Raw genomic sequence first — 26,466 nt, 5'->3', positions numbered from 1 at the left:
ACTCTTTGCGACCCCATGAATCGCAGCACGTCAGGCCTCCCTGTCCAACACCAACTCCTGGAGTTCATCCAGACTCATGTCCATCAAGTCAGTGATGCCATCCAGCCATCTCATCCTCTGTCGTCCCCTTCTCTTCCTGCCCCCAATCCCTCCCAGCATCAGAGTCTTTTATAATGAGTCAACTCTTCGCATGAGGTGGCCAAAGTACTGGAGTTTCAGCTTCAGCATCATTCCTTCCAAAGAAATCCCAGGGCTGATCTCCTTCAGAATGGACTGGTTGGATCTCCTTGCAGTCCAAGGGACTCTCAAGAGTCTTCTCCAACACCACAGTTCAAAAGCATCAATTCTTCAGCGCTCAGCCTTCTTCACAGTCCAACTCTCATATCCATACATGACCACAGGAAAATCCATAGCCTTGACTAGATGGACCTTTGTTGGCAAAGTAATGTCTCTGCTTTTGAATATGCTATCTAGGTTGGTCATAACTTTCCTTCCAAGGAGTAAGCGTCTTTTAATTTCATGGCTGCAGTCACTGTCTGCAGTGATTTTGGAACCCAGAAAAATAAAGTCTGACACTGTTTCCATCGTTTCCCCATCTATTTCCCATGAAGTGATGGGACCAGATGCCATAATCTTCGTTTTCTGAATGTTGAGCTTTAAGCCAACTTTTTCACTCTCTACTTTCACTTTCATCAAGAGGCTTTTGAGTTCCTCTTCACTTTCTGCCATAAGGGTGGTGACATCTGCATATCTGAGGTTATTGATATTTCTCCCGGCAATCTTGATTCCAGCTTGTGTTTCTTCCAGTCCAGGATTTCTCATGATGTACTCTGCATAGAAGTGAAATAAGCAGGGTGACAATATACAGCCTTGACGAACTCCTTTTCCTATTGGGAACCAGTCTGTTGTTCCATGTCCAGTTCTAACTGTTGCTTCCTGACTCTTTTCTACTTCACCCAAAACTCTGTCTCCGAGTTTCTATTCGACTTTGATGAACCAAGGCTGAGGTTCGGCAACACTTCTCTTTCGTGGTTAGGGTTAGCTACATACCATCTGTTTCCTCAAAAGTATTTTTTTTTCCCCTTAAGCAGGACAAATAGAGCCTTCTATTCTTAACTGGTTTCTGTTTTCTGTTAAAGAGTTTGGAATTAGGAAAACCCCAACCTTATGAGTACTCTGTTAAAAATAGACTTAAGCAAAACAGTAAAATGATATTAAACACAGGGCCAAAAGTTTTCTCCTTACTTAATGCTTAACTTTATTATTTGCATCCTTTGGGACAAGGTAGCAAAAGTGAAAGCATAGGCTAGTCATCTTTTCCAAACCTACTTACAACCTACTTACTTGTTTTGAAATTGAATCTACTTTCAGCTATTACATAATTTTTTAAATTGTAAAAATTTAGTCTGCAAATGGCGTAGAAAGTGTTGTTCAAGTATCAGTTGAATTTTGTTCTCATAGTTAAGAAAGATTTTGACTCTGCTAGCCACTCAAGTTATCTTATTTCTAAAGCTTTGGAGAGTCATGTGCATGAGTCCTGTGCACTGTGTACAATCTTGTAAACATAGGTAGCACATTCATTCCACAGGTGTATGTTGAGGAGGATTTGCTCTTCAGGCTAGCTACACAGTGGTGGACAAAACAGGAAGGGCAGAGACTTAGGCCCTGCCCTGTGCTGTCAACAGCGTTCAGCCATGCAGGGACTGAGCCTACAACACCGAAACTCACTATCACATTTTAACTTCAATTGTAAGACAGCTTTGACACGCCGTGCATTTGTTTTCAATTGTCAGTAAGAGGTGATTATCATCATAGCCAAGACCTAAGTTATTCAAGTTTGAAAGGAAACTTTTCATAACATGCACCTTTATCATCAGTGTCAGTTTATCCCATCAGCTGAGGTCCCCAGTCTCTGCTCTCTACTGATGATCTTCTGCTGCACCAAACTGGACTGATCATCCCTATAAAACAGAAAAACACTGGATGTGTGCGATAGAGGAAAACCTGTCACCCCAATGGGGATGGTTACCTTTTGCCTTTGCTTCTTTCAGATAAGCACCTTAAACTGGAAGTCTGGGAAGTTTCCTTCATCCAGGCTGGAATTAATTATTTTGAAACAGCATAAATTAAATGGTGAGGTTTGTTGTCACTTATGTTGTTATTGCCCAACCCCCTTATGTACCTTCTCACTATTTCATATTGTCCTTCAGGAGAGTCATGCTGTATCCATAGCTCCAGAAAGTCATAGACTCCAGTGAGGTTCAGTAAACAGGGGAGGTTCAGCTTTAAATGATCTAAATCCCAACCCCCTTCTTTGATAGCTGAGGGATCTGAGGCTCAGAGAGGTGAAATGAACTCCCATGGGCACAAAGCTCCAGCTTTAGTCTCCTCTTAGTCTACATAAAAAGAATGATGTTCTCAATACTACAATCCCTTATTTTATGGGTCCTTATCGTGTTACTCTATTACAGTTATAGTTGTAGAATATTAACTTCACTAGTGTAAAATGTCTACCAAATACAAAAGTTTCAGGCTTTATTCCATGAAGGACACTTTACTGCTCAGCTCATGACTGATTTTGAGTTGGCTTATCTTAATGGACAATGCTAGTGACTTGAGAATTAACCAAAAGAGATGTTCTATCTACCTCGGTTGATTTTTTAGAGGGCAAAGGAAAGGGAAAAGCTAAAAGTGCTTGGAGTTAGCATATGTTGCTTCCTGCCTATGCTCTGAGTTAGCTGATCCAGGGCCATTACACTTCTTGCTCTTATTCCACTGAGGAGATAGGGTTCACATGGCTGAAAGGAAGTGGCTGAAAGTAGAACTGCCCGGACTTTGGGAAAGGGAAGCTGTGTATACCAGGTGGGTAATAAGTCAGGACTTCTCTTACCTATTAAGTTGAACCACATGAAATTGTCCATAATGCACCACTTTTGACCTACAAAAGTAGTAATTTTATAGGACTTAACCTAATTTTTCTTTTCCTCTTTCCCTTTTTATCCTCCCAAGCTGTTGCAAGTATTTCTCTTTGGCCTGGTGTAGGATCAATTCTTTGGCTTACTATCAAGCTTTCACTTGTTCTCTCCTCTTGCCCTTAAAAGCTTTCAGGCTCAATGTCAAAGATTTGCTCCTTGAAAAGCACAGCTGGATTCAATCAAGGTTGAATTGGTTGGAAAATCAATAGTTCAGCGCTATTTCCTCAATGGAAATGGTTCAACCCAATGATCAGGGTTAATATGCTTAATACAAACATATCTTGAGAGATAGTACAGCTCTCATCTTGCCTGGGCAGGTGGAGATATAGCACCTCTATCTTATCATCCAGAAGAATATTATGGTTGGACCTCTACCACGTAGAGGTCTGAATGGGGCACCCTATATTTCATAAGAAAAAGAGTATGCTGAGTTGTGCTTATCAGGTAACCAAACCTGTACGTAACCTATGAGCATCAGGCCAACTGTTGGGAGGGCTGTTGGTCAGGGAGAGGCGGATAATCCTACCACAGACATGTGAGGAACCAGTTCTTAGGATAAATCTCCAAATCTCAGTTGACTGCCTTAGTCCCTTTATCCTTAAAACAAGAGGAGCCAAAGAAACTTGCCTAAGATCAGAAATGAATTCAAGGTTGTCTGTGAAGACACATAAGGCCTGATAACAGAAGTAGTTCTTGGTTGTAGAAATAGAGCAACAGGATGACAATTCTGGTTAAGAACTCAGGGTCAACTAACACTGGGGAAGGAGAAGGTGGAGTAAATTGCTTTAAACACTGGATGCTCCTGCTTTTTAAAAACATTGAAGTGTAGCTGATTTACAGTACTGTGTTAATTTCTGGTGTGCAGCAGAATGATTCAGATATAAGTATATATACTTTTAAGGATTTTTTTTCCATTGTAGATTATTACAAGATATTGAATATAATTCCCTTTGCTACACAGTAAGTCCTTGTTGTTAACCAGTTATATAGCGGTGTGTATCCTTTAATTCCCTATTCCTTATTTATCCCTCCCTCCCTTTCCCTTTTCCCTTTGGTAACCATAAATTTGCTTTCTATGTCTGTGAGTATGTTTCTATTTTGTAGATAAATTTGTTTGTATTATTTTTTAGATAATATTTATTTTTTAGATAATATTTGTTTTTAGATAATATTTGTTTTTGTGTGACTTATTTTACTTAGTATGATATTGTCTAGGTCTGTCCATGTCACTGCAGTTGGCAATATTTCATTTTTTCTTTATGGTTGAGTAATATTTCATTTTGTACTTGGTATGAGTGCGTGTGCTCAGTTGCTTCAATTGTGTCTGACTCTTTGTGACCCTATGACTGTAGGTCACTGGGCTTCTCTGTCCATGGCATTCTCCAGGCAAGAATACTGGAGTGCGTTGCCATGCCCTTCTCCAGGGGATCTTTCCGACCCAGGAATTGAACCCACGTCTCCTGCGTTGCAGGCAGATTCTTTACCACTGAGCCAATGGGGAAGCTCCATATTTGGTATCAAAATTTTATCCATTCATCTGTTGATGGATACTTAGTTTGCCTCCATCTCTTGGCTATTGTAAATAGTGCTGCTATGAATATTGGGGTGCATGTATCTTTTTGAATTAGAGTTTTTATTTTTTCTGGATATATGCCCAGGAGTGGGATTGCTGGGTCATATGGTAGCTCATATTTTAGGTTTTTTAACGAAACTCCATACTATTTAGTTGGAGTCACCTAGTCGTCCATAGTGATGTCACCAATTTACATTTCTACCAACGGCATAGGAGGGTTATATCTTCTCCATACCTCCTCCAGCATTTATTATTTGTAGATGTTTTCATGATAGTCATTCTGACTGGTATGAGGTGATAGCCTCATTGTAATTTTTATTTGCATTTCTCTGATAATTAGCAATGCTGAGTGTCTTCTCATGTGTTTGGTGGCCATCTATATGTCTTCTTTGGCAAAATGTCTATTTAGGTCTTCTGCCCACTTTTTTATTAGGTTGTTTGTTTTTTAGATATTGAGTTATATGAGCTGTGTGTATTTTGGAAATAAATTGTCTTTTCTTTCTTTCTTTCCTTTTTTTTTTTTGATGGTTTCCTTTGCTGTGCATTAGGCTCATTTGCTTATTTTTGCTTTTATTTCTTTTGCCTCAGGATACTGATCTAAGAAAATATTGCTGTGATTTATGTCAGAGAAAGTTTTGCCTATGTTCTCTTCTCAGAGTTAAATGGGGTCATATCTTTTACTTAGGTCTTTAAACCATTTTGAGTTTATTTTTAATATAGTATGAGGGAATGTTCTAATTTCATTGATTGGCATGTAGCTATACAGCTTTCCCAACACCAGCTGCTGCAGAGACTGTCTTCTCTCCATTGTACATTCTTGCCTCTTTTGTCAAAGATTAACTGAATGTAGTGAGTTTATTTCTGAGTTACTTTGTTCCATATGTCTGTACCAATACCATGCTGTCTTGATTACTATAACTTGGTAGTATTATCTGAAGTGTGGGAGGATTATGCCTCCAGCTTTGTGCTTTTTTTCTCAGGATTGCTTTGGCAATGCTGGGTCTTTTGTTTTTCCATATAAATTTTAGGATTATTCTACTTTTGTGAAAAATGTCATGGGTAATTTGATAGAAATTGCATTAAATCTGTAGACTGTTTTGAGTAATAAGAACATTTTAACAATATTCATTCTCCTAATCCAAGAGCATGGAATATCTTTCCATTTCTTTGAATCATCTTTAATTTCCTCTATCAATGTCCTATAGTTCTCAGTGTATTGGTCTTTCACCTCCTTGGTTAGGTTTATTCTAAGGGTGTTTTTCTTAGATGCAATTTTAAACGAGATTCCCCTCCCCTCCCATTTTCTCTTTCTGATAATTCATCATTAGTGTAAAGAAATGCAACAGATTTCTGATATCCTGATGCTCTTGCTTTTATTTTAGGCACTGAATAGATTTGATCAATAAAGCCTGGCCCTACAAAAATGTCTACCTTGGGTGTGGTTGGACTAATGACCTTTAAGATTTTCCCTAAGTTTCAGAAACCCTGCAAAGCAACCCAAAGCACTCAGCCTTCTCCACCCTTCACTGGCAGATATAATCCAAGACACTGCCTTTTCCTCCAACCAGCACACATTTATTAAGGACCTGGTATGCAGAAGCCCTATTCTATGCCAGTGGATATCAAATGTGGCCTCCAGACGAGCAGCCTTAACATTACCCACTTATAAGAAACCCAAACTCTCAGGCCCATCCATAACCTGCTAGATCAGAAGCCCTAGGAGTGGTACCCAGTGTCTGTATCCTAATAAGTCCTTCAGGTGATTCTGGAGTAACCCTAAAAATGGAGAATGTTCTGGTGGTGGGACATGGCCAAAGTAGCAACACTGCCCGGCATGACTTCAGTGGCTTTGTTCCTGTGTGGTAAAGATCATAAAATGTTCCTGACAAACTGCTGCTCAGAAAGAATTCATTAAGGTTGCCAACCAAAGAAAAGGAGTCCACATTGATGAAGAATTTATGTTTTGGTAAAATGTCACCATGTCCTCTGAAGCTATGCCACATATTAGGAAATTCTGAAATTGTTTAGCCATGATACAATGTTGTAATTTTGCTGTGAACAAGTTTAAGAGCCTTGATGAGTATTTTTCCTCTTTCTGCTGGTCCTTAACTGTAGCCTATAACGCAGTTTTGATACTAGAAAATAATACTTCTTAGGATTGTCTCCACTTGAAAACTGAGGCTATAGCTGAAAAACTCTTCCATCAGTGCTTTTAAAAAAGCATGACCTGTTATGTTTTGTTTCCTCCCTCCCTCCCTTCCTGCTTTCCCTATTTTATATCAGCAATTTTAAATCTGATGAGACGTCTCCCTCCTCCAGCACTCATCTAAATTTATCTCACCTACCTGTTCCTTTTCTGGAAAAGAAGCAACAAAAGGAATAGGTCTGTTATATAAACATTCATTAAAAGAAAATACACATCATAGTGAAGAAACCTTTATAGGTACTTGCTTTCTACATCACCACAACAAGCTATGCCTTGTAACTATTTCCCTTTGCAGATAGGACACCAAGGTTTGGAGAGAGAGAGTGACCTGTCCACGATCCAGTTGATTAATGGCAATGGAACCAGAGTCTATATATTGTTCAGAATTTCTGCCTTCTAACCTCATGTGTGCCCCCTAGGTTTCACCACAGTTGCACATTTGCTTGGCTTATTTTCCTTTGTACCCAAGGAGAGCTTGTTCTGCATATGTGGGGACAGGGGGTACATGAGTAATCTCTGTACCTTTTGCATAATTTTGCTGTGAACCTGAAATTGCTGTAAAAATAGTGTATTTAAAAAGTTGAATTTATCCTTAGAGAATGGAAACCTGATTCTTATGACAAATGTTTTCCCCTTCCATCTATGTGGTACACACCATCCAGCAGCTGAGAAATTATTACAGGAATTTGGATATCAGTCTGGTATCATTTTTTGAAATATAGTTGATTTAGTGGGTAAAGGATAAGTTAAATAGATAAGCAGAAAAGGCCAAACTAGCCCATCTAACTCTGCACGTGTCCATTTAGCTAAGTTGAGAAAGCTTTAGAAAAATGAAAAAACAAACACCTAATCCTCCCTCAACTTTGCAAAGAAAAGGAAAGGAAAAACATCTAGTCAGCAATTTCTTATTCAAGACATAGGTGATCTGTCAGAAGAAAGGGAAGGTAATAGTGGCTTCGTTTGATTTCACTGCAGTGAAGTTTGAGGTTTCCAAAATCGGCTCTTTTTTCACAGGCAGACCTGTAGGCTTTCGATTCCCGAACTAAATTACTAAATCAGCCGCCTCCCCGCCCCTCCGCCCCCGTCCCCAGTCCCAGCCGTCCCCTGTCCCCGGGCCGCTCCCGAAGCAGCCCTGTGGCCGCAATCGAAGGCTATTTCCAAGTCCATCTGGTTCTTTCAGAAACAGTCTTGTTTGTTGTCTTTTCAGTGACATTCTGTTTATTCAGCCCCCTTTTTTCCTTCTGAGGAAGACAGCTTAACATTTTTTCCCCTTCTTCTTTAAAAAATATTATCTGCTTTTCTTTATCGCCATCGAAAAGAGTGAAAAGCTCTGAAGCAAAATAAAGGGAGATTTAAAGCCGGGCGGAGAAGGGCGCTCTGTGGAGGGGGGCGCCGCCCCGGGACACTGCGGCGGCGCGGCCTCACCCACGTTCCCGGGCCGCCGGCGACGCCCCAGCGCAGCCCGTCATTTCCTCGGACGGAGGCCCAGCCGAGGACGCCTCCGGCGACGTGGGTGGGCTGCTGCAAAGACGCGGCGTCCAGTCCCATTCAGGAACTGCCCCGGGCCTGGCCCCGCGGAGGGCGGGCTCTGTGTTGTTTAAGTAAATAAACGGGTCGGAGGCCGGGCTGGCCGGCCCCCGCCCTCTCCCGCCGGCCCATACCGGGCAGGCCTCCCCACCCCCATGCCCACCCCCACCGCCCCACCCCCGGGCCGGAGCCACCGCCGCCACCCACCGCGCAGGCGGGACCGCGGGCAGTCCCTGGACTTTCCAGTAAACAGAGAAGCTCTATCTTTGTCCCGGGCCACCGGGAGGCACTTGGGCCCGTTCAATCTTGTTTTTTCAGATGTTCCCTTGGGTTCTCTTCCTGGCCCACCTCCTGCCCCAGACACTTCCCCGCGGCCAGTTAGCATCTTCTGCGCGGAAGCTGGAGTCCAGGGAGGCTCAAAGGGTGGTCCCGGGCTGGGAGCGCGGCCTCAGCTGGAAGCTGGCCAGGAATGCAGTTCTCAGGCCCTGCTCCGGGCCTGCTGAATCAGAAACGCTGGGAAAGGGGCCCAGCCGACTTTTCTACAGCTTCTCCATCCAGGTGACTCCATGCACACCCAAGCATATGAACCAAGGAGCCTGGCTGCTGGCTGCCCACGAGCTCGACTTTGATCTGTTCTGTGTGGCTGGGTCCTCAGGCCCCAAGGGCTGTCCAGCCCTGAGCAGGTGCTCAATGTGCATTTTACAAACGAACAGGTGTTGCAGAGGGGAGGGCCAGCTAGCTGATTTGGATTGGTGTTTTCCTTTTTTCCTTCCCACGAGTTCACCTCTGCCCCGGCCCTTCACAGTATATCTCAGCAGAAGGCCCAGGGTTTTTCACTGGGTTTTTCCATCCACTTAACTTTTTGAGAGGATTATGCCACAGACAAGTTCAGTGATGGAGGGATGGGAGGGCTATGGGGTAGAGGAAAACCTCTCTTCCAAGACTGCCATGAGCATAGACTCTGCCTCTTATTTTGTTGACCATATATATATATATAGGAGTATGTGGCTCATTGGTGAATAATAGGCTTGTCAATGCAGGAGACATGAGTTTAATCCCTGGGTCAGGAAGATCCCTTGGAAAAGGAAATGGCACCCCACTCCAGTTTTCTTGCCTGGGAAATCCCATGGACAGATGGGCCTGGCAGGCTACAGTCCATGGGGTTGCAGAAGAGTTGGACACAACTTAGCTACTAAACAGCAACTATACACACACACACACACACACACACATATATACACACATAGAGAGAGAGATGTCTTTGGATGGTCAAGCATTCAGGTTGGCCCAGTTCACTTGGTTATCGCGTAGTGCGTGAAACCTGGAGAGGATCCCCTTCAGTGCCCTTTTTCTTCTGTCAGGTCTGATCCTGTACAAGACTGTCCCTGGTAAGTATTGAGCACTTACTATGTGCCAGACCCTGAGGGAGGATGTCTGTGGTCAAGAAAATTGAGTCAGAATCTGTGCTCATGGTATTTTCATTTCACATCAAGGAAGATAGATAAGTAATTTCAATAAAATACAATGTAACAAGTGTTAGGAGAGTATTATTTTGTTGTTCAGTCACTCAGTCATGTCCGAATCTTTGCGACCCCATGGACTGCAGCACGCCAGGCTTCCCTGTCCATCACCATCTCCTTGAGATTGCTCAGACTCATGTCCATTGAGCCGGTGATGCCATCCAACCATCTTGTCCTCTGTTGTCCCCTTTTCCTCCTGCCTTCAATCTTTCCCAGCATCAGGATCTTTTCTAATGACTCAGTTCTTCGCATCAGGTGGCCAAAGTATTGAGCTTCAGCTTCAGCATCAGTCTTTGCAGTGAATATTCAGGATTGATTTCCTTTAGGATGGACTGTTTTGATTTCCTTTCAGTCAACAGTGTTATTTAAGATCCTTCTAATTACATACCAACTTGTGACATCTCTTGTTATCTTGATCTGTTATTATTTACCTATTTCACTAATTTAACATGTTTACTTCTTGTCTTTCCAGCTGGATGTTAAGTTTCTGGAGGATAAGAATAATGTCTTACATCCTTTTATCTCCTCTTAGCCTGGTAGGCTTTGTGTACATATCATTGATTCTAGCTGGGGTAATGTTGCTGGAGCAGCATCTGGAGACATTTTTGGTTGTTACAACTTGCACAAATTGGGAACAAGGTCCTATCGACATCTAGTTGGTGGAGGTCAAGGATGTTGCTGACATCCAACAGTGCACGGGACAGCCTCCACCCCCAATACAGAATTGCTGCTGCTGCTAAGTCACTTTAGTCGTGTCCGACTCTGTTCGACCCCATAGACAGCAGCCCACCAGGCTCCCTTGTCCCTGAGATTCTCCAGGCAAGAACGCTGGAGTGGGTTGCCATTTCCTTCTCCAATGCATGAAAGTGAAAAGTGAAAGTGAAGTCGCTCAGTCCTGTCCGGCCCTCAGTGACCCCATGGACTGCAGCCTTCCAGGCTCCTCTGTCCATGGGATTTTCCAGGCAAGAGTACTGGAGTGGGGTGCCATTGCCTTCTCCAAATACAGAATTACCCAGCCCCAAATGTCAATGGTGTGGGGCTGAGAAGCCTGGTCTAGGGAAACCCTTTGGATTCTCCCTGCAACACCCTCCTCTTAACAAGCTGCTGCTGCTACTGCTGCTAAGTCGCTTCAGTCGTGTCCGACTCTGTGCGACCCCATAGACGGCAGCCCATCAGGCTCCCCCGTTCCTGGGATTCTCAAGGCAAGAACACTGGAGTGGGTTGCCATTTCCTTCTCCAATGCATGGAAGTGAAGAGTGAAAGTGAAGTCACTCAGTCGTGTCCGACTCTTAGTGACCCCATGGACTACAGCCCACCAGGCTCCTCTGTCCATCGGATTTTCCAGGCAAGAGTGCTGGAGTGGGGTGCCATTGCCTTCTCCGATTAACAAGCTAGTGCCTGGGAAACCAAGGAAGCTAACAGCCCAGCAAAACTGCAGGGCTCTCCTCCTTCCTCTTCGTCCACCAGCCAGCACAGCTCTTCCTCTGCCTTCCAGACATGTCATTCCTTTTCCTTATTTGTGACAATAAAATCTGACCTGGCTTAGGTAGAAGGGGACATGGACTCACACCTCATTTTCTTTAGCCTTTGAGACCAGATTTCTAGATACCAAATTCCCAGGTCATCTTTATTCTGATCATACTTCAGGTCATCAGTCCTTAAGGTGTGTTCAGGGTCTCTAGGTCCATCCCACATCAGCCAGTATGGCTCCACCTGAGGCCTTAGCCAGACTCATGTGTCAGAAGGATCTTGACAATGAGAGAAGTTTGAAAACCACCACTAGCAATCCTTTGACTCTAACTTGGCTCTTTGAAAGTGGCAGAGTAGGGATATTCCTGGAATGGTGATGAGTAACTGCCACTCATATGACTAGTGTCCCTTACCAGGATGGTTCTAAAACTAGAAATTTCCTGGCTTCTTAGCCCTACATCATAGAAGTGATTAAAAAGGGAAGTCATGTTTTAAGGGTGCATCAACATTGATTCTGGTCCCTAGTGTGATGCTGAGAAGGAACAAAGTCCTGAAAGACTGGGCAGGGTGGACTGGCTTTGTAACCATTTCTTCATGCAGCTTATCGCGTGAGACTTGGTCTTTGGTCATGCAGCTGCACCTGAAGCACCTGCTCATTTTCCTCTGTGGGAGTCCCGAAGATGAAGAGTCCAAATGCGGTTGGTTCACACCTCAGGCTAGAATATGCAGTGTTCTGTGTAATGAAGGGCAAATGCTGGCCTTCACTGGGCTGGCTGCATCTCTGCAGGAATTATTGACCCTCTGGAGTGGGGAGTGGCAGGGGTGGGGAGAAATGTGCTAGGCTTGTGGTCTAGGAGAGTCTGGGGGCTGGAGGGATGGTGGGGTGGGGCGGGGAGGGTGGGGGGGGTGGGCCGGGGAGGGTGGTGGGGAGATGAGCCCGTGCAAAAGACATGGCCACTGGTGCTCGGGAGCTGTGAGGGCTAATATCTAATGCCTATTTCCCCTTTTACTTTGTAATTTCTCAAGGTTGCTGGTTAACATCATTAAGCATGACCATCTCATTCTGTTATGGCTTAGAGAAGACCCTGGCCCTGTGGTTGGACTGAGTGGCATTCTGGAGCAGCAAGGTAGTGATGAGAGGGCTGGGGGAGAGTGGGACTGCAGAAATGCCCAGGAAAGGATATTCTTGTAATTCCTCAGGAAAGGTACTCAGATTACAATAATTTGAACTTTAGTGGGGAAGAGCAAACTTGAATTGCTAGAAAGGTCTGGGACATCTGTTTTACAGGTGTTTTCAAACATGCAAGAGTTTTAGTATCTGAAGATTGTGTTGAGAGATTCTGGTGGGATGAGTGTGCCTGCTGCCCTGGGAAGAAGCAGCGTGAGACCATCAGAACTGGCTGGGTTTCAACTGGCTAGACCAGTGGTCCTCATACAGGGTGATTTTGCTTCCCAGATGACATTGGGCGATGTCTGGAGACACAGTTGGTTGTCACAAATGGGGAGGTGGGTGCTACTGGCAACTAGTAGGTAGAAGCCAGGGACACTGCTAGGTTTCCTGCAATCCACAGGAAAATTGCATGATGAAGAATTATCCAACCTAACATGTCAGTTGTACTGCTCTTGAGCAACTCTGGGCTAGAACAGGGAGAGAGAGCTTCTTGAGAAACACTTGAAGACAAGGTTCATGTGGGAGAGCCAGAATGATGCAGGAGGTCTATGCAAGATTCCATTCCACTGAGGAAAGCACTGCAGACACAAGCCACCCGAATCTGCTTGAGATGTGCTGGCCTGTGTCCTACTCTGCAAATTTAGCATCAGGGGAGAGCTAAATCCTAGAATATTTTCATGCATATGTGATTCTGAGCCAGGGTCTCCCAGCCAGGTCTTTTGAAGAAGTATTGGATGATTTTCTATACTGAAGGGAAGTGAAAATCCCCACTACTTCCTTGAGGGACCTGGAAGAATATGTTAGCTGGAATGCTGCCAGACTCCTGCTGAGTGTGGCTAGACCTAGAGGCCTTGAGGATCAGGCCTTCGTTTGCTGGAAACATCGTATTCAAAGCACAAACTAGCTCTCTCAGTGCCCCTAATGGTAACTGTACTGCAGTGATAGCCAGGGATAAAGTAGACTGGTCTGTCTTTACTCAGGCGGTGCCAGAAGCCCAGATTTCCAGCCACAAGAACTGGGGATTTCAGGGGCAAGGCAGATGGGAGAATGCCTCATCGAGGGAGGGTTAGTCTACATGAGCAAGGGAAAGACCAGGGGGCCTCCTCTGAGGGAAGTGCCTCCTTCTATGTCTAGTCTGGGTCAGATCCTTAGACTGCCTTTGCCCATTCTATCCAGAGTCTCCTGAGGTTCCCAGCCAGCAAGGGGGTTTTTCTGTGTGAGCTCATTGGTGGGGCATCTGTGGACACATTCTAACTAATCCCTTTAATCCTGCCATGAGACGTGAGAACAAGTACCAGTGACACAAGCTGGCGCCTTCTTGTAGATAGTTGCATAGAACTCTGTACCACGCATGCATGGAGCAGCAGAGTGACAACTGCTAATCTGATTTATCTACATTTGAAAAAACAAAGGTCTTTGGAAATAAATGTGCTCAATTTGAACCCAGTTCTGAAGGGCTTCTAATACTCTAAGATCATTACACTTTTCTGAGCCTTAGATTTCTTATCTTAAATTTCTTACAGTATTGTTAGAGGATGGAAAGAATTCATGCGACACAGTTAGTACATTATCTGGCCCAAACTACCGGGTACACAAGGAAGCTGCTTTTATTACTGTTATTATTTCTCAGGCTTCATTCAAGGCTGGGGAAGTCTGAACTGACACAGTGTTTTTGCAACTGGCCAGTAGGGTTCCTGTAGTTAGTCACTGTTCCTTAACTATATTTGCTTTAAAGCTTCTTAAAATTTTTAGTAGTATTGGTAATATATGTGTACAGATGAATTAATCAACACATAAACCCAATTATTGCCTAAAATAAAAGAATATGATAGTTTGTAGTTCAATACATACTTAAAAATAAATTGTCTTTGAAAAGGAGGTACAATGAAACTCATACTCCTAAATATAGTAACATCACCTGGCTCAAAGTATTGCCAAAGTTTTCATCGCTTGGTAAAGAGCTCAGTGAATTATCTAAGATGTTATCACAATAGATTTGTATCTGAAAAGGTAATTTTATCTTTATACTTTAATGTTTTAAAGTCTAGCTTTCCAAACCTTTCATTGACTTTGTATTAACTATCTTGGGGAAAAAATATGAGTATCAGTGAAGCAGTTTCTTAGAATTTGTATTTTAATAAGCTGGATGTGTGTGTGTGTGTGTGTGTGTGTGTGTGAAGAAGATAGTTGGGAAGAGTATCACCCATTTAAATAATCTCTTTGGGTAACTTTTCTAAAAGTTAAAACCCCTTCAGATTTAGGACCCAGTAATCAGAAACTTAATTCATCACTGATGTAAAGAAAGTCAACATTATCTTTGGTTTCCAAAGTGGTTTCCAAAAATGTCTGCACATCTGTTTTCTCGTGCACTAATAGTGATCGTCATAGTGATAGTGAAATTGCTCAGTCGTGTCCGACTCTTTGCGACCCCATGGACAGTAGCCAACCAAGCTCCTCCGTCCGTGGGATTTTCCAGGCAAGAATACTGGAGTGGGTTGCCATTTCCTTCTCTAGGGGATCTTCCCAACCCAGGGATCAAACCTGGGTCTCCCACATTGTAGGCAGACACTTTACCGTCTGAGCCACCAGGGAAGCCTATATCTATATATTAATTCTTTAATAATTTACTTTTAATATTGAGTACTTTTAAGATGCCCAGGTTAGATAGGTATTGTTGGGGATGCAATGTGTGAGACAAAGTCTCTTTATTTCAGGAGTGTATGAGAGCTGAGACAAAATGCTGTTTCCTAATTTCTCCTTGAAATAGTTAAGTGGAAGAGATTGCTACTGCTGCTGCTACTGCTAAGTCACTTCAGTCGTGTCCAACTCTGTGTGACCCCATAGACGGCAGCCCACCTGGCTCCGCCGTCCCTGGGACTCTCCAGGCAAGAACACTGGAGTGGGTTGCCATTTCCTTCTCTAATGCATGAAGGCGAAAAGTGATGCTCAAAGTAGAGGGAGAAGTCTTTAAAAGGAAAGAATATGTCCTTCCTTCCCTTTTCCTCATTCTGATGGGGATACAGTGGTGAGCCATCATAGAGTCAGGCAGAGTGACAATACGGAAGGAGCCTGGGTCCCAGCCTGTGGGGTGTTGTGTTAGCCCAGTGTGCACACCTCAGACAATTCTTGCAAGAGAAAGAAACTTGTATCTTAAGTCATTGTTTTGGTCTCTTTCTGGCAGTGGAACCCATCTACTAGGTACTACAGGAAGGGGCAGGGCCTGAGTGAGCGCTAAACATGGTGACAAGGTGAACAGGACTACAGCAGTCAGAGATTTTACGGAGAATTCACACTTGACTCAGTTTCTGATGCTGGAATTTGCAAGAGTGGAAGAGAAAGCAGAAGTCACTTCAAATGGTTCAAAGAATGATGCCTTTTAGGGGATGACAAGGAGGTCAGGCCAGCTGGATGGAATGGGGATACAGAGGGAGTGTCTGGGTGCATGGGAATGCAGAATTTCAAAACTTATCCTAGAAGCAACAAAAACCTTGAAATTTTGAAAGCAGATTGGAAAGCAGCTCTTGAGTTGGCAATTTTACAGGTGGAAGGAGATCAGCTAAAGACTGTTAAGGGTTTTCTGTGTTTCACAGAAGCTCCAAGGCTCTGCAGAACCTTCTGAGGCAGCAGGAAGGGCTGAGTGGAGATGGGACAGGCAATGGTCTTTGTTTCTCCACCTGATTTAATCAGCAAACCTCAATTTTATCCGTTTAATGTAGACTTGGGGTTTCTGTGCAAGGTTTTACTTGAAGAAAGGAGTGCGTGGGGTTAAATGTTTCAAAAGCCACAGGAGTGTGGGTGGTCTGGGAGAGTCTGTATTTGATGGAGGATGCTTAGTGTTTAGATGTTCTTTGTTTATGAGGTTAGGAGTTGTACAAACACATCTGGCTTCCTGGCTAACTAGCTGAGTTATTTTAAGCCTCAGTTTTCTCATCTGTAAAATGAGAGTGGTTTTTTTCTTTAAGGGGATTTGGTGAGGCATGAGTTACTATATGCAGAGCACACAAAATACTGCCTTGCACATATTAAATGTTCAATAAATGTTAATGTTATTGTTATTGCTGTTATTACCATCCTTACATTTATAATTTTCATATAAGGATGACATTTGCAGGAGCTTAATAGCTAATGTTGACAGATGTAGAACGAAAGACAGAAACTGGTTGAGAGTGGCAGTTAGAAATTTGTAATGTTCGCTGAAATTTTTCACTGGAAATTAATTCTACTTCCGGTGAACTTGGGTATTATTGATGTTACTTCAGTGATAACTAACAAGCTATCCCGAAAACCTGAAGTATGATGGAAAACTACTATAGCTCAGCTCTGCATAATCCAACATATGCTTCAGTTCAGTTGCTCAGTGGTGTCCGACTCTTTGTGACCCCATGAATTGCAGCACACCAGGCCTCCCTGTCTATCACCAACTCCCAGAGTTTACCCAAACTCATGTCCATTGAGTTGGTGATGCCAGCCAACCATCTCATCCTCTGTCGTCCCCTTCTCCTCCTGCCCTCAATCTTTCCCCGCATCAAGGTATTTTCAAATGAGTCAGCTCTTCGCATCAGGTGGCCAAAGTATTGGAGTTTCAGCTTCAACATCAGTCCTTTCAATGAACACCCAGGACTGATCTCCTTTAGGATAGACTGGTTGGATCTCCTTGTAGTCCAAGGGACTCTCAAGAGTCTTTTCCAACACCACAGTTAAAAAGCATCAATTCTTCAGTGCTCAGCTTTTTTTATACTCCAACTCTCACATCTGTACATGACTACGGGAAAAACCATAGCCTTGACTAGATGGACCTTTGTTGACAAAGTAATGTCTCTGCTTTTTAATATGCTGTCTAGGTTGGTCATAACTTTCCTTCCAAGGAGTAAGCGTCTTTTAATTTCATGGCTGCAGTGACCATCTGCAGTGATTTTGGAGCTCCCCCCCACCAAATAAACTCAGGCACTGTTTCTACTGTTTCCCCATCTATTTGCCATGAAGTGATGGGACCAGATGCCATGATCTTAGTTTTCTGAGTGTTGAGCTTTAAGCCAACTTTTTCACTCTCCTCTTTCACTTTCATCAAGAGGCTCTTTAGTTCTTCTTCACTTTCTGCCATAAGGATGGTGTCATCTGCATATCTGAGGTTATTGGTATTTCTCCTGGCAATCTTGATTCCAGCTTGTGCTTCCTCCAGCCCAGCGTTTCTCATGATGTACTCTGCATATAAGTTAAATAAGCAGGGTGACAATATACAGCCTTGACGTACTCCTTTCCCTATTTGGAACCAGTCTGTTGTTCCATGTCCAGTTCTAACTGTTGCTTCCTGACCTGCATACAGATTTCTCAACAGGCAGATCAGGTGGTCTGGTATTGCCATCTCTTGAAGAATTTTCAACAGTTTGTTGTGATCCACACAGTCAAAGGCTTTGGCATAGTCAATAAAGCAGAAATAGGTATTTTTCTGGAACTCTCTTGCTTTTTCAATGATCCAGTGGATGTTGGCCATTTGATCTCTGGTTTCTCTGCCTTTTCTAAAACCAGCTTGAACGTTTGGAAGTTCAGGGTTCATGTATTGCTGAGGCCTGGCTTGGAGAATTTTGAGCATTACTTTACTAGGGTGTGAAATGAGTGCAATTGTGCGGTAGTCTGAGCATTCTTTGGCATTGCCTTTCTTTGGGATTGGAATGAAAACTGACCATTTCCAGTCCTGTGGCCACTGCTGAGTTTTCCAAATTTGCTGGCATATTGAGTGTAGCACTTTCACAGCATCATCTTTTAGGATTTGAAATAGCTCAACTGGAATTCCATCACCTCCACTAGCTTTGTTCGTAGTGATGCTTCCTAAGGCCCACTTGACTTCACATTCCAGGATGTCTGGCTCTAGTTGAGTGATCATATGCTTAGCATAGCAAGTTTCTATGACTTGACATCAGGAGGAAAGTGACTATTGTGGAGGTTAATTCCCTAGAAACAGTTCTCCCCAAGCTGAATTTACATTTCCTCTGTTTATTTTTGTCCCAGAGAACTTAAGGGGTTACCTTTCTTTCTAATCTCTTTTCATCTGCTTTCCTCTCAGGATTCTCTCTCCTGATTGTACAAAAGAGCAGTGAGATAAGATATATCTTTTTTGACCTCCAAAATAAATCCCATAACCCTTTTGCCAATTTTGTTTTGTTTCAAGATTTGTTACTGCTTGTACTTATAGGGAATAGACAGATATTAACAAAAATAATAAACAATGAGAACATTACAGATTCCCAAGAAATCTATATTTCTGGCCTCCATTTATGTGCAATGAAGGCTAATTTTTATTTTTTATTTTATCTTCTTCTCTGACTTCCTAGTTAGCTGTGCCTCTTGATTTCTTCTAATTCTTATCTTGAAATGGATCTGCCCAACTCTGTGTAGGTGGGGCCTTGGATCCAATAATGTAAGGTTTAGTTCAAGAACCACCTAAAAGGTGTATCTAAAAACTCCATTAGGAACAGGAAGATGGAGAAAGAGAGACATCACCTTTTGGAATGCAGGTTGTATAAAGATAACATGAGACAGAGAAAGTGGGATTACTCACCTCCTGTTTCCTGTTTGTCTCCCTCCCTTCCTTCCTTCCTACCTTCTTTCTCCCTATTGTTCACAAGTCCTTGAGGGTAGATCTTCCTACCTGAGAAATGGGCATGCTTGCATCTTCTCCCTGTTTCATTTTGTTTTCCCTCCATCCTGGATGTCTCAGCAAGTTCCTCTCTCTTCTTGGAAGCATGCCTGTGCTCTGTGGCCCTTGCCTCTCCCCAGTGCCCCGTGAGGAAGTCTCTCACATCCAGAGGTGCTTGTCCATCACCTTGGCAACAGTCTTTATAGAGTCACCAGCCTAATTGTGTTTCTCTGGGAGAATTCTACCTCAAAAGATATATAGGAAACTTTTATTTCTCAGGTGACTTATTGTAGAGAACAACTTCACACACCAATGCTAACACCAGAGGGAAGGCAAATTTGGGGGAGACTAGACAGTGTATCAAGAGATGGTTATTGAACCACTTTTATCTTAAAAAGTAAATCAATCTGTTTGATGCTTAAATCCTTAAACATGCTGTGAAAATAATGTTTGGTTCCCAAGGGAAGAGTAGATTTGTCGCTTCTTTATTCATAACAATGTTCATAATTTTGTATAACCTTGAGATGATTAGCCAGATTTCAATATGGCTTAAAATTTAAAGCTATAATAAGCAGTGGGCTCAGGGGTTAATATGGCATAGTACTAAGGTCTGAGCTTGTGTTTGCAGAGTTGGTCTTGTTTTAAAAACTACATTTATTGAAGTGATTTCTATCAACAACTTAATATTTAGAGGAGTTGCTCTAGGCAGAAAAGGAAAAGATTCTCTGTAGCCAATAAATATCTTTGCCGTTTGTCCCATCATATCTGAGCTTAATTTTTTTCAGGGGAAACCACAAAAAATACCTACTATAGTTGTGCTGAAGGCTCTTGAGGCAACTGCTAGGAGTTGTGGTGGAGGAAGGGTTCTTGTGGAGCTGTGATTGAATTACCTCCAGGACCAGTGAGAGGTCACTAGCACTTCTTGCCTTGCTGCTGCTGCTGCTGCTGCTAAGTCGCTTCAGTCGTGTTTGACTCTGTGCGACCCCACAGATGGCAGCCCACCGGGCTCCCCCGCCCCTGGGATTCTCCAGGCAAGAACACTGGAGTGGGTTGCCATTTCCTTCTCCAATGCATGGAAGTGAAAAGTGAAAGTGAAGTCGCTCAGTTGTGTCCGACTCTTAGCGACCCCATGGACTGCAACCTACCAGGGTCCTCTGTCCATGGGATTTTCCAGGCAAGAGTACTGGAGTGGGGTGCCATTGCCTTCTCCGACTTCTTGCCTTAGAGACATTTAATTCTCTTCTAACTTGATCTTAAGTCTTGCCAGGGTGAAACAAACTCAAATTTCTCTTGGTCTCTTATTTTAGTAGAATTCTTTTTCTGTTCTTTGGGAGTCTGAATGATATGAATTGTGCTAATTACGTTAAGACCTCATCTGTTGTTATTTGTGGATTTTCATGAAACCTGGGATGCATCTCAGAGAGCCATCCCCTGCATGCAATCCTCTGAAACAAAGGGGTCAATGAAGCCAGCAGTGGGAAGAAGGCTTGCCAAAGGAAATGCTTATATCCTCGGAGGGTGCTTGGTAGCCAGGCCATCAGCCAACTCCAAATATTTATGGAGCATCTTTTGGATACCAGAGCTGTGTAAGACTGTTTGCAAGCAATGGGTAGAAGGCAAAGAGAAAGCCAGGTGGAGTCTGACCACCGAGCTAGGAAACTGAAGACCACAGCTGTGGTGGTAACTGAAGAACAGTTTTCCGTGCTTTGGAATTCTTTGAAGGGGCCATCCCGAGCTGGTAGCATCCCAAGCTGAAAGAAAAGTCATACCCTCCCCCTCTCTTAGCCCCAATTTCAAGTTGGTGAGTGTTGCTCTGCCTCTGTCTACACCTGAAGCATGATACAAAGGGCCCCCAGAGGAGCAGGGCTAGACTTCGGCGGCTGTTTGCAAAGCCGTGTGCTCTGTGAGGGTCTGGGTCTGCTCATAGGGTGCACTTTTTCTCATTCTCCCAGAGGGACGCCACAGGTTAGTGACTTTGAATTTGATTCACTGAAGTTTCCTGTTAGCCAGCTACCTAGAAAACACTGGACAGGGAAATAAAGAAGCAGATGATATCTGTGTGTCACCTGAGGCAGAAAACTGTAAGTGGAGACCTGAATATTCCTGGGTTTTCTCAAAAGCTGCGCTGAGAACACACACAGACACACGCTTTCCCTTCTCTGACTTCTGGCTCTGTTTTATTATTTGGAAAGGCATCAAGGTTTTTATCTCAGGGAGAACTATGATAAAAGCCAAAGTGTGTAATACCTTCTGATAAAAACTGGAGCTCTCAAATGCTCAGTGCTTCTTCTTTGCTCCTAAGACATGTTGTGAAATTCTCCACATGGGCCTTTCTCTCCATTTCCTGCAGTTTGCGGCGCCTGATACCGCTTCTTCCACACAGCCTTACAGAGTCTACCTGCTCAATGATAGATACATGCTTCTCCCTTCCTGAAGAGCTGTACTTCTGAACAGCTCCGGGCTCCAGTGAGAACCAGGACTGAGCTCCCCTTCAGGTAATGACTGAGAGATGACACCTGGCAACCTCTCAGAGCTGGCACCCCTGGGCCCAGGCAGAGATGTCTTAGCTCTTAGAAAGTGAAGAATACTTTCTTTTACTTGTATTGTATCTGCTCTTGTATTAATAGAGCTAATATTGCAGGCATCTGGGGAAAGAAAAAGAAAACTGTGTTCTTTATACTTCCATCTACTTTTTAAGAAAAACAAAATCCTACACTAAACACTGCAAATAAAAAGAGAAACAGGGCTTTCCTATGGGACATGATCCACATACCCAGGGCAAATTTGGCCCGATTCTGTTTCAACATAATTAACATTTGCACTAATTACAATGCATTCCTGTCTTCAGGACTGATGCTAGGCTTGGCTGCCCCCAGCTCTGGCCTTGGCATTTGACTCCTGCCTTTGTTAGGAGAAGCAAAGGAAGTAAAGACCCACAGAACCCACACTTGTCTTCCCCCTGTTCCTGCTTGTGCACTTCCTGCCCCTCCACACTGACACACGCACACTGAGACCCTTTCATATTCAGAGGTGCTGATGGAGGCTGGAGGCATCAACACCTGGCATTTCCAGGGCCAAGAATTTCATCAGATTTTGCCCAGCTGTCCTGTCAGCAATGTCATGGTTTTAACATTTTTGGAAAAGGAAACAGACTATTCTTGAGCAGTGATCACTAAGTGTACCATGTACACTGGTTTGTATACACAAGTATGTGTGCACACACCTGCAGGTAGGCACTAAAGCCCACCCAGTGCTGTCTCACAATCCTTGTCAGTTAGCACTTTCTCCAGTAACAGAAGTGATTACTCTGATGGGAAATGCAAAATTAAGCTCTGGAGTGATTTCCTTAGAAATCAGTAAGGAGGGTTTCCTGGAACCTTTTTTTAAGATGAAAAGCTTGTTTTCCCTTAAGAGTTTGCTCCAAAAAAAGCATCTCTCACCATATGTTTTCCTGGAGGGAAGAAGGAGGGGACAGAATGTACAAGCTGAATGCTAACTAAATATTGCAGCCCTGGATTCCATTGGCAGCTCGTCACTAGGATCCTGGAAAGACCTTAGCCAGTCTGTCAAGTTGAAGGCTATTTAGGAAAGTCCTGGGCAGCATCAGTGCCTCATGAGTATCCGAGTGGCCAGTAGCTAAATGTATGATCAATAACAGCAGTTTTTCCCTAGGGATAATGAGGAGGGGATCAGTCTATGCCAAGTTTTTAAGATTCACTGAGCCAGAGTTTTACACATTTTAATGGAAAACTTTGACCCGTGACTTGAACATGGTGAGTGGGCAGGCTCAATGAAACCAGCACTAGACAAAGAGCCATAAAACCACAGAATCAGGACCCTAAGTAACTGAGTTCCTTGGTCCTAGTCTTGTCTTCCAAGTAGTATTATCGCTAAACTCATTTGGATAAGTCCCTGCCTGCCCTTCTCTTAAAGCTTTCCAGGAAATAAAAATTTACAAGCTACACTGTTAATTCCCGAGAGGGATTATCATAAATTCATTCAACAAATATTTATCAAATGTGCACTTTGTGCCTGGTCTTTTTCTGAGCTCTGGGGATATAATAATTAATTAAGTGCCCCAATCCCAGCCTTCATGGGTCTTACATTCTAAATGGGGGGAGGGAAGAATTTAGAAAACGTGAGGCTAGAAAAGAAACAAAAGTGAGTCAAATATAGAGTCTGTTATTAATAAATGGTGAAAAGTGCTATTATGAGTAGCACTAAAATGCTTTTACATGAGACGACTTCATTTCCATGGGCCAGGACGTGTATATTCTATGTGATTTTCACAAGAGTAAACTGCCTGGAATATCACAGAAATCCCTCAGGTTCACATGAGTAAAAGTGACTTTTCTGGAATTAGAATGCATGTCACGGGATGCTCAGTGTCCTCCCCTTCTATAAAACTTAACTACAGAAATTCAAATGCCTGTCTTTTCTTAGTACTCACTGGAGACTTGAATTTTAGGGTCATTCAGTAATGCTGACTTTAGTTGCAAGGGCCCGTGAGGGCTAAGCAGAAATAACCACAGAAGGATGGCATCAGAGCAACAGCACCCAGGAGGCAGAGTCTGCCCTTCAGCCAGAAAGAGTCCTATTGGGGAGGGAACAAATGATTACACTTTTTCAAATGTTTTCAGAGGGGGAATGTGAAATGACAGCCTAGGCCAGGCTCTGCCATGTCATGTTGCTGTGACACAAACTGAAAACAAGAGGGCTTTTAAGACAACAAGGGACTGCGTGCTTGCTGTTGTAATATGCTGTGCTTCCTTGCACTGCTGCTGCTGCTGCTAAGTCGCTTCAGTTGTGTCCGACTCTGTGCGACCCCATAGATGGCAGCCCACCAGGGATTCTCCAGGCAAGAACCCTGGAGTGGTGCTATTTCCTTCTCCAATGCATGAAAGTGAAAAGTGAAAGTGAAGTCGCTCAGTCGTGTCCAACTCTTAGCGACCCCATGGATTGCAGCCCACCAGGCTCCTCTGTCCATGGGATTTTTCCAGGCAAGAGTACTGGAGTGGGGTGCCGTTGCCTTCTCCAATTCCCCTTTTATTCCTACTTATTTCCCCCCCACTATAAAACAGGGGCAAAAAGAGACCCAGATGTTGCATTGTTGTTCAGTCACTAAATTGTGTCTGACTCTTTGTGACCTCATGGACTATAGCACACCAAGCTGCTCTGTCTTTCACTATCTCCAGGAAAGTGAAAGTGTTAGTTGCTTAGTCCTGTCTGACTCTTTGTGACCTCACGGACTGTAGTCTACCAGAGTCCTCTGTCCACAGAATTCTCCAGGCAAGTATATGGGAGTGGGTTGCCATTTCCTTCTCCAGGGATCTTCCTGACTCAGTGATAGAACCACGGTCTCCCACACTGTGGGCAGATTCTTTACCATCTAAGCCACCAGAGAAGCCTCTATCTTCTGGAGTTTGCTCAAATTCATGTCCGTTGAGTTGGTGATGCTATTTAACTGTCTCATCCTCTGCCGCCCCCTTCTCCTGTGCTCCAGTGAGTCGGCTCGTGGCATCAGGTGGCCAAAGAATTGGAGCTTCAGCATCAGTCCTTCCAAAGGAATATTCAGGGTTGATTTCGTTTAGGCTTGCCTGGTTTGATCTCCTTGTTTTCCAAGGGACTCTCAAAAGTCTTCTCCAGCACCACAGTTCAAAAGCATGAATTTTTCAGCACTCAGCTTTCTTTATGGTCCAACTCTCATATCTGTACATGATGGTGTTCTATAATAGTCATCAAAATAATTAAATAAGTTCAATAGTTCTCTCTGAAGTCAAGTTGGAGAGAATCATGTATTTTTCATTCTTAAGGGGAGGGAGGGTTCATGAGGAAACATGAATATTTGAGACTGATATTGGTACACTATATGGTATGGGAAATAAAAGAATACAAATTTTGGAATCAGGCAGAACTGGGTGTGAATTCCAGCTCTGCCACTCAATAGCCTTGAACCTCAGGCCCAGTTTTAAAACTTCAAGTCCCTTATTCACATCATAGACATGTTATCTACCTGGCAAAACTGTTTCAAAGACTGAATGGGATTAATTGACATCTATGAGACATGGCAGCAACTCAATAAGTATTACAAATCAGTCATATCACATGTGAGTTAGAACTTTGCAAATTCAACTGCTCATACTTGGCAAAGAAAGAGTGTGGAATAAGTTAAAATAACATGAGTAGTTGCAGTTTGTGTAAAAATCTTGTTCAAACAAGGCAGCTTGAAAATCTCCTGAGTTTATTTGCTCTTTCACTCAATGAACTTGTATTTGGGGGATAAGCGTCTGCTATTCCCTAACAGAGCTCAGTTCCCACATCCCCCTCGGTGTAAGCGTCTTACCATGCCAAGTGTCACTCTAGAGTTTAAAGCTGTGTACATTTCATATCTCATGTGCCCTTTCTGTAATTCAACTGTGTCATCAGGGGCTTAATTAAAGAAACAGTAATCAATGGTCATTTTGACACTGTGTAATTTTTGTTTTTTTTTCCTTAAACCAGAGAATTGTGAAATAATTAAAAGAAGTTATGATCTTCCCCTGTCATAATAATAAAGTTCTTTGAAAAAATGATAACATTTAGGGTCTGCCAAGACCCTTACTGCTGATAGTGCAAATGGGATTTCTCTGGAGGACACAATAATAGGTATAAAAAAGCGTAAAAGGGTTCTGGCCTTTTGATGCCATAATTTTACTTACAGGAATATTTCTGAGGGGATAATTAAATAGGACCTCACTGTTTTCTAAATAGGAAAGTTCATCACAAAGTAATGTTAAGGCCAAAATACTGCAAATGACTTCAATGCTCATCCACGTAGGATTGGCCAAGCGAATCATTTGTTGAACACCCCACCACAGTGCCCACTGCTGTTCCAGCCCTGGTCCTGCTTCAGGCAGCTTCTTCTCAGACATGTGGCCTGACTGTGAATTGTGACCCAATGTTGAACGCACACATTTGTAAATGGATATTCTGTCAAGGCCACATATTGCCATTTTAGAACTTCCAGGTTACATAGATACATCTGAAATTTTATTTAAAAATGAAAATAACATTTCGATATTCACTTAAGAACTTTAGTAGTTAAATTTTTTAGCAGTTAAAAATTTTTTTTTAATTTTTAAGATCAATTAATTACGTTTGTCTGTGCTGGGTTTTCTCTAGTTACAGAGAGCGGGGGCTACCCTTCATTATGGTGCGTGGGCTCTCACTGTGGTGGCTTCTCTTGTGGAGCACAGGCTCTAGGTGTGTGGGCTTCAATAATTGTAGCCCATGAGCTCAGGAGTTGTGGTGCACCTGCTTAGGTACCCCATGACATGTGGAATCTTCCTGGACCAGGGATCGAACCTGTGTCCTCTGCAATGGCAGGCAGATTCCTAACCACCATACCACC

At 43.3% G+C, this 26,466-nt stretch overlaps 1 long non-coding RNA gene across 2 annotated transcripts in view; it reads right to left on the bottom strand.

The window, feature by feature from the left end:
* LOC139184463 (uncharacterized) overlaps positions 1-19,291 on the bottom strand; it is a 29,438-nt gene extending 10,147 nt beyond the window's left edge. Inside the window, exons 1-2 of one of the 2 annotated variants that reach the window (XR_011567961.1) lie at positions 19,089-19,291; positions 1,866-1,961 (exon numbers count right to left, since the gene is read on the bottom strand). This is a non-coding gene — a long non-coding RNA (uncharacterized lncRNA). The remainder of the gene's footprint in view (positions 1-1,865; positions 1,962-19,088) is intronic. The other variant, XR_011567960.1, reaches the window with a different exon arrangement.
* Between the last annotated feature and the right edge of the window lie 7,175 nt (positions 19,292-26,466).

This window comes from Bos indicus, chromosome 8 (assembly GCF_029378745.1).
Source record: "Bos indicus isolate NIAB-ARS_2022 breed Sahiwal x Tharparkar chromosome 8, NIAB-ARS_B.indTharparkar_mat_pri_1.0, whole genome shotgun sequence".
NCBI lineage: Eukaryota > Metazoa > Chordata > Mammalia > Artiodactyla > Bovidae > Bos > Bos indicus.
This window is presented reverse-complemented; position numbering and strand designations above follow the sequence as displayed.